Below are 15,352 nucleotides of genomic sequence, written 5' to 3'. Positions count from 1 at the left end.
CGAAAAACAACTGAAAAACAGCAACAAAAAGGAATAGTGCAGAAGAAACCAAGTTAGAAAGATAAAATAGTCTTCAGGACCAGTTGTCTGAACAATGAAGATGCTTAGCCGCATTCATAGCCAAGCTGTCACTATGCTTGTAGTGTCAGTGTCCCCTGTCAGGTGTGCTATACTTCAGAACTGACTTAGCAGGTAAGCAGTACACTTCTGTCCCCTGGAAAAGTAGTATGACAAAAGCAAAAGCTGGAAGAAATATTTTCTTTAAATTGTAAGTGTCTGTTGTCCAATAAGATCTGCAAAGATGACATGCATAACAAACCCTTCTGCAACATGCAAAATCCCAAGAGTATGCTGGTTCTGCTCTTTGAGACAAAAGCTCTGAAAACCTTCTGGTGTATTTGTACCCTTTGGAAGGCAGTCTTTCATGTCCCTGTACCACTCCCTTATTGGCTCTTCTTATTAAAACAAAAATACAAGCAACAAATTTCTGTCTTCCCTGCTATCATTCAAACAGAAATGTCTCTGTTTTAAGACACTTTAATATACCTAGTTGCTTTAATATACCTAGTTTTTATATATCCTAAAAAATGGTACCCATTTTTGTCTCCTCAGTCTGCAGTATTAACTGCCTTCCTGTTTGTCATGTGTCCAGCATACTGTGGCTGGCCTTTGTTGAGGGAATAAAAGCCTTTCAGGGTATCCTAAACTTCCAGTTCTTAGTAACTTCATTTAGGTAAGAGCAAGCCTGTGCTTGCTGAGTTATGGTATAAGAACTGTAACAAAACATGAAAAGGGAAGCACAGCTTTGCTGTTAGTGAGTAAAACCTAGGGTTTTTTTCTGAAACTATTTCTTTATTTCTGTGGGCTGCTTGCTTGCCTTTCACATTGTCCTTCCATCTTCCGTTGGAGAAGTAGATGTGAATGAGTGGAAGCCATCTACTGGCAAATGTTCGTGTTGTGGTTTATGTCCAGTGGTGAATCATGTGACTGAATTACATGGCAGCAATGAACTATAGAAGTCCTGAGAGTTTTTGCAACAACTATCATCAATTTTAATACCAAAATTTGATCAGTTATTAAGTGTCATCTTTGAAGTGCGTAGCACTGTGCTCTCCTTTTCTCTCGCTCGCTCTCTGTGCTCCAAAAGTGTTCTGTCTGTATGAGATACCTGAAACCATGTCTATTCTTCTTCCTGCATTGCTGTCTTTCAGGCCACCCTCAGAGTCATCTACTTGAATTATGAACATGAACTTAAAAATTGCAAGCACTGAAGTAAAAATTACTCAAATAAATTGTTTTAATACGTACTATTCCAGCTGTACCATCTTGCAACTGTCTATAAGTGGCCTCTGTAGACTTGAGAGAGAGCTGTCTTCTCACATTTTCTTGGTCAGAGGCAGAAAACATTAAAAAGCCTGAGAGTATGCCATCATTCCCAAAGTTCAAACTGACATCCTGGCTCTTGGATCAATCTTCACGCTTCCTCTGGAGCACATCTTAAGTAGATTTTTTTGGAGGCAATTCACAGCTCCGTCTCAAAGCCACATTAGCCATTCATTTTTTAATAAGGTGTGGAAGTATAAGCATATTTCCGAATTAACTGTTACTTTTCTCACTAGGGTTTCTTAATATCTACACAGCAACAGCAGGCAGTCAGTTGTAGTAGGGGTTAAGTGATCCATGCCCAGGCTGCTTCACTGACTGCTGGTCCAAAGCCATTTGATGGACTTATGTACATCTGCTTGGGCTTAGGTTTCAGTTTGGATACAATTAGCATGATTTAGCTTAATACCAAGTTAACAGTTTTAAAGGTTGCAAGTAGTTTTTCTGTGCATTGTCAAATTGAACAAATTAAGTTCCTGCTTCATGATCTGTTTGCATGGAGATCCATGACCCTGTTGTTTATCCAAATATATAGTGCATATTGATTATATGCTGATAATCACTCTTTTTTTTTTTTGGCATGAAATTGATGGAAAGCTAAAAGCAAAACCACTCTTACAATAAACTTTTTGTCACAAAGCTTGTTTTCTTCTGCTTGTACTGTATGTCATAGAGCATTATTACAGCAATTGTAACAAAGCTGAGCTCTTTCAAAAATTATAATAAAAATGGTAAACAATGTAAAAAAAGACTGTGTTCTGTCATATCTAAAAATGTAAGTAATGAAATTGTGAGGAAGGGTGTGTACACTGACTACTGTGTATCATACTATTCTTGCTTAAAAGTAATTTTACTCTTCCTTCACTCATATCGGTGATGACTAAAGATTCTGAAATAATTCATAGTGAATAATAGATTCAGTTACTTTTAGCCCTGTTTCTTCATGTGATTCTGTCATGAAGATCTTATAATTTTCCTAAATGTATTCATGAGATAATTTCCCTGAGTAAGTTTTAGTGTATATATTGTTCACAATTGCAAATATTTGAAATTCAACATCTAAGTTGTTTTAAAGAGCTTTGATTGGATGTATGAGTCATACAGTATTTTTCTATTCCAAGACTGGTTAAAAGAAGCTTACAGTTTTTATTACTAGTCACATTTGCAAGTTCAAAATCTGTTGTGTTCTTACTCCGTAATACTCATTTTTAAAGCTTCTTTTCTGTGATCTGTTCTGTTATTTGACTTCTTTGTCTGAATAGGAACACAAAATTGTACTTGGAAACATCACCAATGTAGAGACACAATTTTTCCAAGTAAATATTTCTGGAAATGCTTTTCATTCAGATATCTCTCTCATCAACTGGCCATTTCAGATATACTTCGACATGCATACCTGAATTTTCTCTGAATTCCCATGAAAGCAGGGCCTCATTTGGAGTAACTTTATAATTGAAGTATTTTAATACTGAAAACTGGTGGAGGATCGGTGATTTAGAGCAGGTCATTTGCAAGCTAAAGTATTTTGCACTGTGATTTTTTATATAAACAACATTGCATTGTATACTAGCCTGAAGTATCTGGATACAACTAAATGTTCTGGTTTTGCATTAAAAGTTTTCTTACTCCTTTAAAGATACTGGTGCTTGAACTAATACTTCTAGGATACAGTTAAGATGAGTATATGATTGTCATACTGTAAGTTCTATAACTAAATTAAAAGTGTCTTTCTGACATAAGAGTAATTATATACAGTGATGAAAAATTAAAGCTCTGAGCCACTAATACCCCAAGGCAGCTGTTCTGTTTTGCTGATACATCGTGCTGAATTAAAATGGTCACTTTTGGCCTGCTCACCTAATTCACATACTCTCTAATGGAATGTAATACTGTATTACATTTTGGTTGACCTACCCTTTACCTCTAATAATTTGTAGAAGATACAGAGGCAAACAAAAGCTATTGATCTCATATTCCACAACAGTGCAGTGCTTTCTATCACTTAAAAAGAAAGTTATATATGAGAATGTGTTCGTTCATATAGTCTCCTGATTAGAGTCACATCCAGCATTGCATTTAATATCATGTATTTTAACTGTAAGTATTTAAATCTATGAAAAAGACTTCAGTGGGATTACTCACAAGGAAAACTCAGAATATGCTTCAGTTCTTTGTAGATCTGAAGATTAGAAGCATGTACGTATTGCATATACTCTATAATTTCTACTCTGAGTTTTTGTGCTCTGTGATGACTAAAAATAAGTATATACTAGCCTAACCAGAGGAAAATTACAGATATTTTACAGCAAGCTGTAAGTGTTCTACTGAGTTTATTCAACTCAATTCAGTACTGTATAACTTTCCTTCAACAGAAAGATTTCTTCATATGTCTTAATTGCCAAATATAAAGACTCTTTTCAAGTAGCATTTCTAGGGTGACTTTTATCAGCAATATGGTTAGTAAAGTGGTATCAGTTAAATTTGCTGAAGCTGGTGTATCTTAACAGCAATTTTCATTCACCTCTATACTCTCAGGCAGAAAACAACATATTTCTAGAACTTGTAACCGAATACTGCTTTCAGTTGTGTTTTCTCATTTCAAAGTAACTATTCACATCCCGAATAGTTATTCAGGAAATACATTAAAGTAATTGAGGGCAGAGGATGGCCAGAGTTTCCATGTTTGTATATTTGAATTGTCCAATTTTCATTTCTAGTAGTTGGCAGATGCTCCTTCTAGCAACCTGACACAAAACTATGAAGTTGTACCTACTAAATTATTGTATTGAATAAACTGTAGACACGATTAAACGAATGGTATTTTTTCAGAGCAATTCCAACACTTCAATGAGGTAATGCTCTGACAACAAATACTATGTTTAGAACATGACGAGCTTTTATGTTATGCCTTTTGTAAAGATGTGCTTAAAATTTAGCAACACTATCTAGCAACCAAAAAGAGTAATTACAGTTTTCTCCTCTTTCGATGTAAATTCATTTAACAGAATAAACACAAGGATATCCCTTATGTTTTATGATGGCTTGTTCTTCTGCCTTTTTTTCACGCAGAGGGACAACCATACCTTACATAGGATCCCAGCAGAAAAAAACCTAGAAATTCCCGGAAGCCCTACCAACTGTTGGAGAATAGCAGGATGGGAGCTCTCAAATATGTAGGAGTTATTGGTCCATCACCTCTTCTACACTTTCTGTAAAGAACAGAAGATAACATACAGCCCTCCATTTGAATTTTGGGTAAGCCCCTTTAACATAATTCTTATACAAGGATATTGCTGGCTTACCTGAGGCCCTTTGAGATCACTAGCTCGTGATCATCATTATTTTACTGCATTAGATATAAATAAAGTAGCGAATATGGAGCGAACTAAATGGCACCAAATGAACACAAGTTTTGCAATTTGTCTTCATGTACAAGTTTCATACCCTCAGACAATAGCTAAAGATCATTGTTATTTATCAGTACACAAATTTGGTAGCATAAAATAAAGGTTATTCCTTCAGCAACTGAATTTACAGACATAGTGTCCTGCTGACTCCCCTTTAACAAATAAAGCAGTTTCATCAGATATTCCTGGCCTTCTATAAAAATACTCTGTGTCTGCTTCTTTCCTCCTTTAAAAAAAAAAAAAAGAGGTGGAACAGACTGAACAGACTGAAGAGGCAGAATTAAATGACGTGAAAGTATTTCCTGTGCAGTCCTTTTCACTGTACTACTTTAGACAGATTATCATAGATATTAAGATAACCGCTCTCTTTTTCAGTCTAGATAAAGAGAGAGATAAGGCACATTTGTTATGAAGGAGCATATAGATTGAAAATAATCTTATGGCAAACGGCACAGTGGAATAAGAGTAGAAAGGTCACATTAGACAGCATCTGGGTGGATTGTGACAAGGAAGAAATTGAGATGAATGACTAGTCTTAGATTAAAGATTCTCAAAAGAGTCTTGCAGTAGAGTAATCATCGTTGCAAAGGTGATTAAAATAGCATGCTTAGTCATGTTGTATTCACTAATCTGGAGATAACACATTATTATAGAGTGCTTATTCACATATGTAATGCAAGAAGGCAGATCTGCAGAATTTTAAGATGGTATATTCCATGTGGCTTGTGAGTCAAGTGAAGATTATGGAACACCCATTTAATTGCCACAGCTGCATTGTGCATATTTCTGCATTCAAATACTAGAATCTACTTTTCTAGCTATTTTAGCTCATTTCACCTTCATTCTCTTCACTCCCTGCTAAATCAACTGCTCAAGGCCTTCAGTGAAAAATGACTTTCTGCAGTCTTCCAGAGGAGGATGAGATGCCTCCTGCACCCAACTTGTCTGCAGCAAATCAGAATCCTGCAGCACATCTCAAGAGGAAAAATACTCTGACTGAAGAAAACGTTGCTGACATTAATAGGCCAACACAGAATAATCTGCTCATGAAATCTTCCTAAAATGTTTTCATCGATTTTTATTTAACAGTTATGCTACTTAATCTATCCAACTATCTCTTTTAATTCATGTAACACTGATTCTTAATCAGGTGCACGATCTGAAAATTCCTGCGTGCACAGTTAAGTATTGAAAGAGATCTTCTCCAAATGTCTCAAAGATAAGCAACCCCACGCGCATGTTTCTGTCCATTTTATGTTCATATTCTCTTGTGCACAGTGAGACTGAAATTCATTTAACTGAAAATAATACCATCATAAGCAACTAAGAATGAGAAAGCAGAACCGTAGGACTGTTTGATGCTTTTATTTCTGAATTGATAAAAATCTCAAAACTAGAAGAAAACAACATATTTAGCAAAAGTTTTTATAAAAGTTAAGAGATTAAAAAAGTATGCATATTTTCTTAAGTTCAATACTTCTATTTCTTGATTAATCAATGTAACAGCTTAACATGGAGTATAGTTTTAGAGGGAGTTGTAGTACTCAATGTAGATATATTTGTGAAGCCCTAATTTCTCTAGTGTTTACAAGAAACAGTGGCAATCGACTTACCTAGCAAGAAGCAATATAGCTGCATTATTGCACTCTGCTTTCTTTAATTTGTCCTACCAAGAAGTTGTGTTTGTTGAGCAGGGCGCATCTCCACTCCAGTGTAATTATTATGCTGCTAATCACCAAACCACAGTGTGCTAAACTGTGCTGCAGAGACACAACTGAAAATACTCAGATAAAAAATTGAAGATAATCAATTATATATTTTTTTTCTTTTTCATACATGATTCTGATTGATATTACCTGTCTGTCATTCTAGTCTCCTTTTTTTTTTTTTTCCATCTGACACAGCAAATTCTGGTGTAGTGCCTGGGAAAATGATTCCTCAGGTGTAGTCACTCTCAAATCTCTTATGCCAATCAGAAGATTTTTAAAGATTATCTTCCATAGTTTCACTAATAAGGGGCAGCTGCCTACAGAACACAACTATAAAAATTAGTCGTAAGATTTATTTTTTGGTTAGTATGTTTCAAGCCATTTTTTCATTTCTCCAGTTTGGGCAATAGATGCTGAGTAGTTATAAATTCACGTAAGTTATGGGACAAACTCATTGTCATGTCCTTTCAACCAAAGAAATAAAACTACAACTGACATTTGCTACCCCAGAGATGTCAGCCCACTGTAAGGAGCAGTGCCAAACTTGATAACATCCAGAGTAAATAGGGAAGATCTTTTTCTCTCTTCCTCCTCTTCATCTGTGAAATATATTCAACTCAAACAAGATATTGGCCTCTTCCCAGGGGATCCAGAACTTCATATCCCTTGAAGCTAATGTGCTTCTCTGTTCTGCAGCAATATCATGAATATTATTCAAGAGTCAAGATACTGTCTGTTCTGCCAGAGAAAAGAAGGCTTTTGCCAGATCCTAATCGTGAACCATATAACCTAATATTCTATGTTTAGAAACTTCTCTTCCAGATGGTGTACATTTCCTTTTCTCATTTTAGGATTTCTTCTACTCACTTGGACTGTTTATGTTATTCCTTCCTGTTTTTCCCTCCATTTCTCTTCAAATAAGACTCAGAATTAGTCAACACATTTATGGTAAAAATTCAAAATCCTTCTCAAAGTAAAAGTCTCCCATTTGCAATAGGTAGCCTGCCTCAGGGTAAAAATCAGTATTTTTAGATACTGTAGTGCCATTTTTCGCAGAGGACTCCAAAAATATATCTGAAAATATTTTATAAGTACTCTGAATGTTCTGTCATTTCCTTTTATTTGAGGTGGCAGTAATTTTGATGGATTCACATTGCAAGGTTACATTTAAACTTCTTTGCACTGATAGATAACAGTGAAGTTTTGAAAATGAGAAGTTTGAAAGGCATTGTTCCTTAGAGACTGGACGGGCAAGAAAAAGAAATCATAAATCATTATTGCATAATTGCAGAGACATATGAGAAAAGAAACAAAGTTGAATAAAACTCCAGGCTTGGTAAAAAATGTTCATTAGAAAGGAAGGGAAGAGCTTTTTCCTCTTATATTCATGAGAGAAATATCATTCTCTTTCTTTCAGAGATGTAGAATTTTACTGGAAAAAAATTACCAAGAAGCACAGAGATAAGCATAAATACTGTCAGGTATGCAATTGGGCATATGTTTTTTTTCTCTTGAATGAGTTAACCCACCTCAGTCTTCTGAAGGTGTGCTTGATCGCAGGGTAGCAATGTCATGAGGCTGATGAGAGTTTTTATTGCTGTCTCTTTGCCAAAGGGAAACTTTGCTTTTGCTGTCACTTTAGAAACTGAAGGAAGAATGGTGATATGCTGAACAACACAGAAACAAGAGTGAAAAGGAAAAATAGATAAGCAAAAAATAAAGTGTAAATGGAGGGAAGTGGCAGTGAGAATCAATGTGAAGTCCAACAAAACATCCTTAGTAAAACCTTCATCTGATATTCCATTGCTTAGACACTGACATTGCATCTACTTGTGAAAGAGTGTTGCTCGTTGTTAGAGTGTTATTCCCTGTTCCACTCCCTTTTTAATGCCTAGGATTTGTAGCAAGATATTCTGATAAGACACAGAATTGTGGAAAATGGCTCATGGAGGACAACACAATAGAAAATCATCAGTATCTTAGAATCTGAGCATCACCGGATCAGTAAAGAACTATATAACTTGATACTGTCTTCATAATGATGATTACAAAAATGAATCATTGCAGCCTTGAGTTATTGCTGTTGTATTAAATCTTTGGACAGGAGGTCACCAAGGCTGCAGAAGCTGTAGATGGGGTTTTGCTCTCTTTCCTTCTCCTACTGTCCAACCAGTCTGATCTCAGGGAACTAGCATCCTGGGGTAACTGTGCCACACAGCAAAGGCTGCAGTTAGCTGTGTTAGTAAGCTGTGATGCCAGTTCCTCCTACACACCTTTCCTGCAATATTGGCCCATAAATGCCCTTTACCAATTCTTGGGCTTTAGGTCACCAGCTGATAGGTATTGTCTGATGCAGCATTTATGACTGGGGAGAGTGCTGCAGACTTGGGGGATTGTTGTGTTTCAGGCATTTTACATCCTCACTGTGGGGGAACTACATACTTACTACATAATACACAGCTTTCAGAAGAAATAGCAATTGGGAGACCAAGCAACTGGATGAAAATGAACAGTACAAGAGCAGGGCATGATATACAGAACCCAGAACAAGGCTCATGTTGTGGTTACTGTGATACTACAGTAGTGTCAGTACCTAATAATACTGGTGCAGTTCAGTACTGTGTCCTTTTTAGAACTTCAGTGCTATCAGCTGTGTAATATGGTGATACATGGTGATATTTCATTGACACTGATGCGCATATTCATTTTTTGAGAAGCAAGGAAGGGCAAACTGCTTTCACGTCATACATGTACATTTACATTTACTTGTAGCTAGGTGGACTGAGGAATTAGGAGGATCATACAGAGCCTCTGCTTTCTTTTCAGATCTGAAATCCTTCAAAGCTGACACAAGCTGTTAATATCAAGTTGTTAATACTGCCATTGAATGACTCTGGAGTGGTTGTGAAATGTATTTCATGGCTGCCATTCTAGCTTCTATATTTGTCACAAATTTTTAGTGATGTTGGTTAAAAACATTGTGTACTCAAAGGCAAAATAATTCTCATGTCTGTAGAACTAATGCTTCCAAAAATGGCTTGAAGAATGCTGGCAGGGCTGCAAGGAAGTTTGCAATGAGAACTGATATGCTTATCTGGTGATGGAATGTGAGCTTTGAAAGAATGAACGAAATGACCAAAAATGGTTTGAAGAAATACACAGGCAGTTGGAATCAGTTATAAGAGAGAAAAACAGAGCTAAAGGTGAACATAAAAAAAGTAAATGTAATAATAAACTGATTAAAAATTACTAAAAGAAAATTAAAAAAGAACAATTCAGAGGAAAATGAATGATAATAGGATCAAAAGGTGGAAAATCTCAAAATTACTAGATAATTAATTGCTGTTTACTCGCCTGAGAGAAGATTATTTTTTAACTCCACTTTTTCTCTTAAGGCAGTTATTGACAAATACTGTATACCTGGATAGCTAGATCACTTGTTTTTGCTGTTCTATTGTAACTGGCAAAATATATTTCAAATATGTTTTAGCTATAAAGAGTATTTTTTTCACTTTCCACTTATTGTTCAACAAATAAAATAATGTGTTTTTTCTTGCAACAAAAGCCAGTCTACATATTTTTGAATCTAGTAATAAAATAAAGCAGATTCCAGAATGGGCCATTACTTTTTTCATTATTAAAGATAAATCAAGTTTCGTATGAAAAATATTTGTACGTGTACATAAACACTTAAAATCAGCAACAATTTATTTAGGGTAGGTTCAGCAGGACGAGTTTTTTGTGTTTTTTATATACTGATTTTACCAAGTTTCAACTTTTCCAGGTGTTTCTCCTTCTCTCATTATAAATTATGTTGGAAAGTTGGTATCTCTTGAAGATTGCCTTTTGAGCAAAGCACCAGGGAAGATGTGGGTGCCTCATCCCTGGTTGTATTCAAGGCCAGGTTGAATGGGGCCCTGGGCAGCCTGATCTGGTGAGTGGCAGCCCTGCCCACAGAAGGGAGGTTGGAACTGAATGGGTTTTAAGGTCCCTTCCAACTCAAGCCATACTATGATAATCACATACTATTCTGGACAGATATTGACGTATTAAGGGTCAATTCAGGGATTTTGCCCTGAATTTTGCCCTGGAAAATACTAGTATAACTAATGAATAAAATTCCTGAAATTACAGACACCACTTTCCCCTTAACTAGAAACACTTTCAAATTGTTTCTAAACAAATTTCAAAATGGTGTTGAACAGCAGGTGAGAATATTAGTGATTAGTGATATGCAAGGCATATGAATACTTTGCTGTCTAGATCAGCAGTCATGATGACTAATGACATTGAAAGGTATGGAACACTGTCAAAACCTTCATATATCGAAAGGAAAATGGAGGTGAGACCCGTCATTACTTCTACATGATATTTTTCTGAAGTAGCTTTGGCTGGTGGGATAAGGCTGTTTTTTGGACACTTCAGAACATAGAAGTCTATCTGCCTGGAAATCTAAATGACATTGTATCCTGGGCTGTACTTATGTCTTTCTAGGTGTTAAAAGTATAGAACTATTGCCATATGGCAACCTACTTTCTATACAGTTGCATCAGCATATGATCAGCCATTTTAACATTGATAAAACAACCACAGGGTCATTTTAATAAGGGCAGGTACACTGATAAGTCAAAGTATGTCTGCATTGGTCATAAAAAGGATGGATTACAGTTTTTAGTCCCTACATTATATAGTCATACATAGCTAATATTTGCCCTCTCTGCACTGGGCAAAAGACACTAGAAGTTCCAGCTGGTTAGGTATAATTGATCCTTTAAGATTAAATAGTAAATGAAAATTTTCATTTTCAAAATGAATTTTGAAATTTCATCCTGCTCCATACAGTGAAAAATGAAACTCTTCCCTGATAGAGATGTTGAGTGGCATGATTCCAGACCTTATTCTAAAAGATCACCTTGCTTCATGCTTTTCTCTTTCACCAAAAAATTTGTTGTTTCTATGATGAAAGAAGTTACTTGTATCCAAATTACAGAATCATATTTATTTCTTATGGTAGATTTTGTGTTGTATACACATCAGAAATATACTTACACAGAAGCGGTGGCTGGGGACCACATATGGAGAGAATTTCCAAATGCTCTCAGTAGACTGCAAAGTTGTTTCTTCAGATGTCCTCTGGTCTTGAAGATCATGAACAAGTAAACACTGTGCTTTATTTGGAAAGCAGATTTCATGTTGTGCATGTTTAGTGTTTTATTATGTGTATCATATATATTACATAATAAGGTGTCTTTTTTTTTTTTTTAGTAAAATACATTGCTAGAGTGATATGCAAATGACATTTTTCAGTTTCATACAATTCTAAAGAGTAATAAAGCTTTATAGTTTTGGTTTATAACAAGATAGTAAACTAGAAAACTAAAGTAATGTGGAAATAGTCAATGTGCGGGTTGAATGAGTGTTTGTACAACTGTGGACCACAATAATTTCTAGTTGGATCAGAGGCATGCTTGTTGTGATTCACAACATGAAGACATTCTGTCTAGAGCAATTAGAAGAATGAAATTGCTTTCAGTGGTCGGTGTTCTCAAATGGTTTCAGGACAGGGTGAGACAGGCTGACACACTATGCATTGTCAGTCAAAGATCTTCACTCAGCTCAGTTCTGCATCAAATCTAGCATTCATTCCTGAATACACCTCTTTCCTTCCAGTCTTCATTTTCTGTTATTTTGCTAGTTCTTGTCCCTTATTCTTCTCTTATTTGTTTTCTTTTCTGTTGTTCACTTGCTGACTTGGAGGCATAACTGAGTTTTGTTAAAGCAACAGTTCTCCAGCTTCGTTTGTTTTCTCATCCCTTAGAGATGTAAGAAGCTATTAACTACTGATACCACTTTTTTTTTCTCTTCATGTTGTGAGGTGCTTGATGCTAAAAAATAAACATTCTGGATTCCTTTTCTCTGGTATATTCTCCAGGAAGAAGAGTAAGATTTTAAAGTTTCTTCAGTCTAGTATGCTTTTCCTACAGTACACTGTAACGGTAGACTTTCAGTGACTACTACACAGCTTATTAAGTGGAGGCAAAGGCTTCTGAAGTAGGAAGGCTAGTAGCTACATTTCAGCCCATCCAAGACAGGCTGCCCTTACATTGAAGTTAATATTCGGCAGCATACCTCCAGAATTAAAGTATGCTCTTAGTGAAAGAGGGAAAACTGGGAAGATGCATTTGTAGTGTTTAAGTATCCTCTGCACAGTAATGAGGGAATGCACCACAAGAAAAACATTCTCTTAGTTTCTACATATATTTTCCATCTCTTTCTTTCAAGTTCCTCAGTGTTCTGAGAACAAAGATTTAGCAAATGGCATAAAACCTAAGTGTAACCCATGAGTGTTATACAGCATTTTTTGCTTTTTGCAGGCAAGAATAATGACAGAGGGGATCAAGTCAGTAGGGAACAATGCATATGCATGAATAGGCTCAAAGAGATCTAGTTCACCAAGATATATTCAACCTTTCCCTCAGCCCAGGACTGCCAAAGATAATCTGGTACTATCAGATTCTTCTGAATGGAGGGGGGGAATGCATTACACTGGAGAAATGTTCCTTCCTTTTAAATGACACATGATTAAGATATAACTTACAGTATTACTAATTGATTCTCTATGAACGAGATAGCAGATATATGAAGTTTCTTCATTTCTCCTGCAGTGTTCTGCCAGTGATACCAGTTGTAGTTCATAAACAGAAAAAGAAAATTTATCACTCAGGCCTTCTTATTATACAGAGGATAAAGGATTTAAATTGTCCTTGAAAAACCATTCTCCCTGAGATGCAGAATGATTAATACTAGGAGGACATCGTAGAAGCTAAATGTTTAAGCTAGACCCTGACCAGCATCTTGATCCCATGAGAGTACTAGTACAATGCGTTTCTGCATGTTTACTGTACCTATATTGTTTAGACAAATTTCTGACTTCTGTCAGAATATCACTAAGCAGCTGCAGCACATTATATCCCCACAGACAAATTTGCTTTTTCACATAATATAGTTTTAAAATGTATGGAAAGTATTGTTAATTTGTACTCCTTGGTGAAAGTTGAAGTTCTGTCACAGGAACTTCATGTGGCCAGGATATAGCCTGGATCCATTTGAAAGGTTGGTGGATTATTTTCTATTTCATTTGTGTATTTTACAATGACTTTTGTAAGACTTATTTAATCTGCAAAGTTAGAGGAACTGCAAGCAGTAGTGGCTACTGCTCTTCTTCCAAAAGTTGACCTCCCTTATAATCTTTTTGATAATGTTGTCTCTGACTGTTGTATTAGTCTTATCAATTTATTTGCCATTTATCTTTCTAAGACTGCCTATTCATAAAGGAGAATGTAAATACACACTTCAGATTAATTAAGAATTAATTTACAATATGAAAAAGACACGTTTCTAAAGCAACTGAAATTTATAATTCGTGTGATTATGTTTTATCTCTTATTTTTTTGACAACTGTAGAAAGATATTTCTCAGTCATTATCTAGATGGGTTAACCAGGATGGAGGAGAGGGATATAGGGCAGTATCACTAGTCCTTCTCTGAGAATTTGGTATAAATTGGTGACAGCAGCAGTGGGCATACAGTTAGCACACCTCTAAAATGCTCCAGTCCTTGAAGGATCTCAATTCATACTTTTCAATATGGTATTAATTAGATCTGTCTTCTAGGTCAGCCGCTCAGTTTGGCAGAACAGTATTTCAGTACCCATTCAACTGTGATTCAAATATTCTGTGACTGTCAGTATATGCAGAGGACACCTGAAGAAGAAATGGATGTTGCATACTTATGTACTTTCAGGTTCCACTCACCTTATCTTTTCAGGTGAAAGGGAACGAGATTCTGGTCAGAATGCTGATTAGGTCAAAAATGGTCTGCAAGTTGACAGAAAGGGGCTGAGACATTGGAAATACCATGGCCTGCCATTAGTGCCTTTACTTTCCAGACATGTTTGAATTCAGAGGGGAGGGCTAACAGGGGCACAAAAGGCTGCTAATGGGATATCTACACAACTGCAGTTCTCTGGAGTATGAAGTTTCAACCTCTCTCTCTTTAGTCTGATTTAGTGCTGCAGAATCAACCTTCATTTTTACAAGGTGATGAAATAAGGGAAAGACTACCTACATAGCATACAGCCAAGCCTCTATATCTCTTTCCTTGAATTTTTAATTTATAACATCAGCTCCAAAGCAAAGCAAAGTAGTAATATCTGTAGAAATTATTTAGTTATCATGATGAATATCCTACCACAAATTTAAGGGTTGTTTACAAATGAATGTTCATTGGAAAAGCTTTTATAAACTTCACTATAATAATATCTTACGGCATTTATGTGATTTTTAAAAGGAAGCTTAAAATAATGTAATCTCAAGTATGCAGTTTAATTTCATTTTATGTACAAGAAAATCTTATTATCTCTAAAAGTTCAGGGCAGCACCAATTTTGTGACCTTATGTTAATTTTCTCTTGGTATATTTCTTGGTCTTTTTTTTTTTTTTTTTTTTTTTTGCATTAATATATGGCCATAGTAGGTTCAAGGTCATTAATATTTATTTCTAAATGGCTTTACATTGCCAAGTAGAAAAATGAAGACCAGAAAGACCAGAAGCAGTCATAAGATTGGAAATAGTCAAGAAAATCAGAAAAAGAGAGAGAAGTAGTATATTTTAATGTACAGATAATGGATTAAAATATGTAGTGGGAAAAAAATGTTGCCACGTTTACTGCTCTGTTTTCATGCTTGAGTAATACTCTGGATGTGCTACAGCAGTAGGAAAAATGCAGGCAGCTGGAGGACTTAAGGATGTTGGAGTCTTGAATACATTTCTCTTTCATCCTTGTTTACAAAAC

The 15,352-nt window shown here is 35.7% G+C and overlaps 1 protein-coding gene across 3 annotated transcripts in view; it reads left to right on the top strand.

Annotated features, from left to right (window-relative positions):
* Positions 1–15,352, top strand: part of ANKS1B (ankyrin repeat and sterile alpha motif domain containing 1B) — a 433,433-nt gene that overhangs the window by 301,033 nt on the left and 117,048 nt on the right. The window contains exon 1 of one of the 3 annotated variants that reach the window (XM_021408490.1): positions 4,478–4,638. The exons of the other annotated variants lie outside the window; for them this stretch is intronic. The gene's annotated coding sequence lies outside the window, so the exon portion shown is untranslated. Of the gene's footprint in view, positions 1–4,477; positions 4,639–15,352 lie in introns of those variants that run through there. 3 annotated transcript variants of the gene reach the window in all.

This window comes from Numida meleagris, chromosome 1 (assembly GCF_002078875.1).
Source record: "Numida meleagris isolate 19003 breed g44 Domestic line chromosome 1, NumMel1.0, whole genome shotgun sequence".
Lineage (NCBI taxonomy): Eukaryota > Metazoa > Chordata > Aves > Galliformes > Numididae > Numida > Numida meleagris.
The sequence above is the reverse complement of the archived record's forward strand: the minus strand, read 5'-3'. Positions and strand labels throughout refer to the sequence as shown.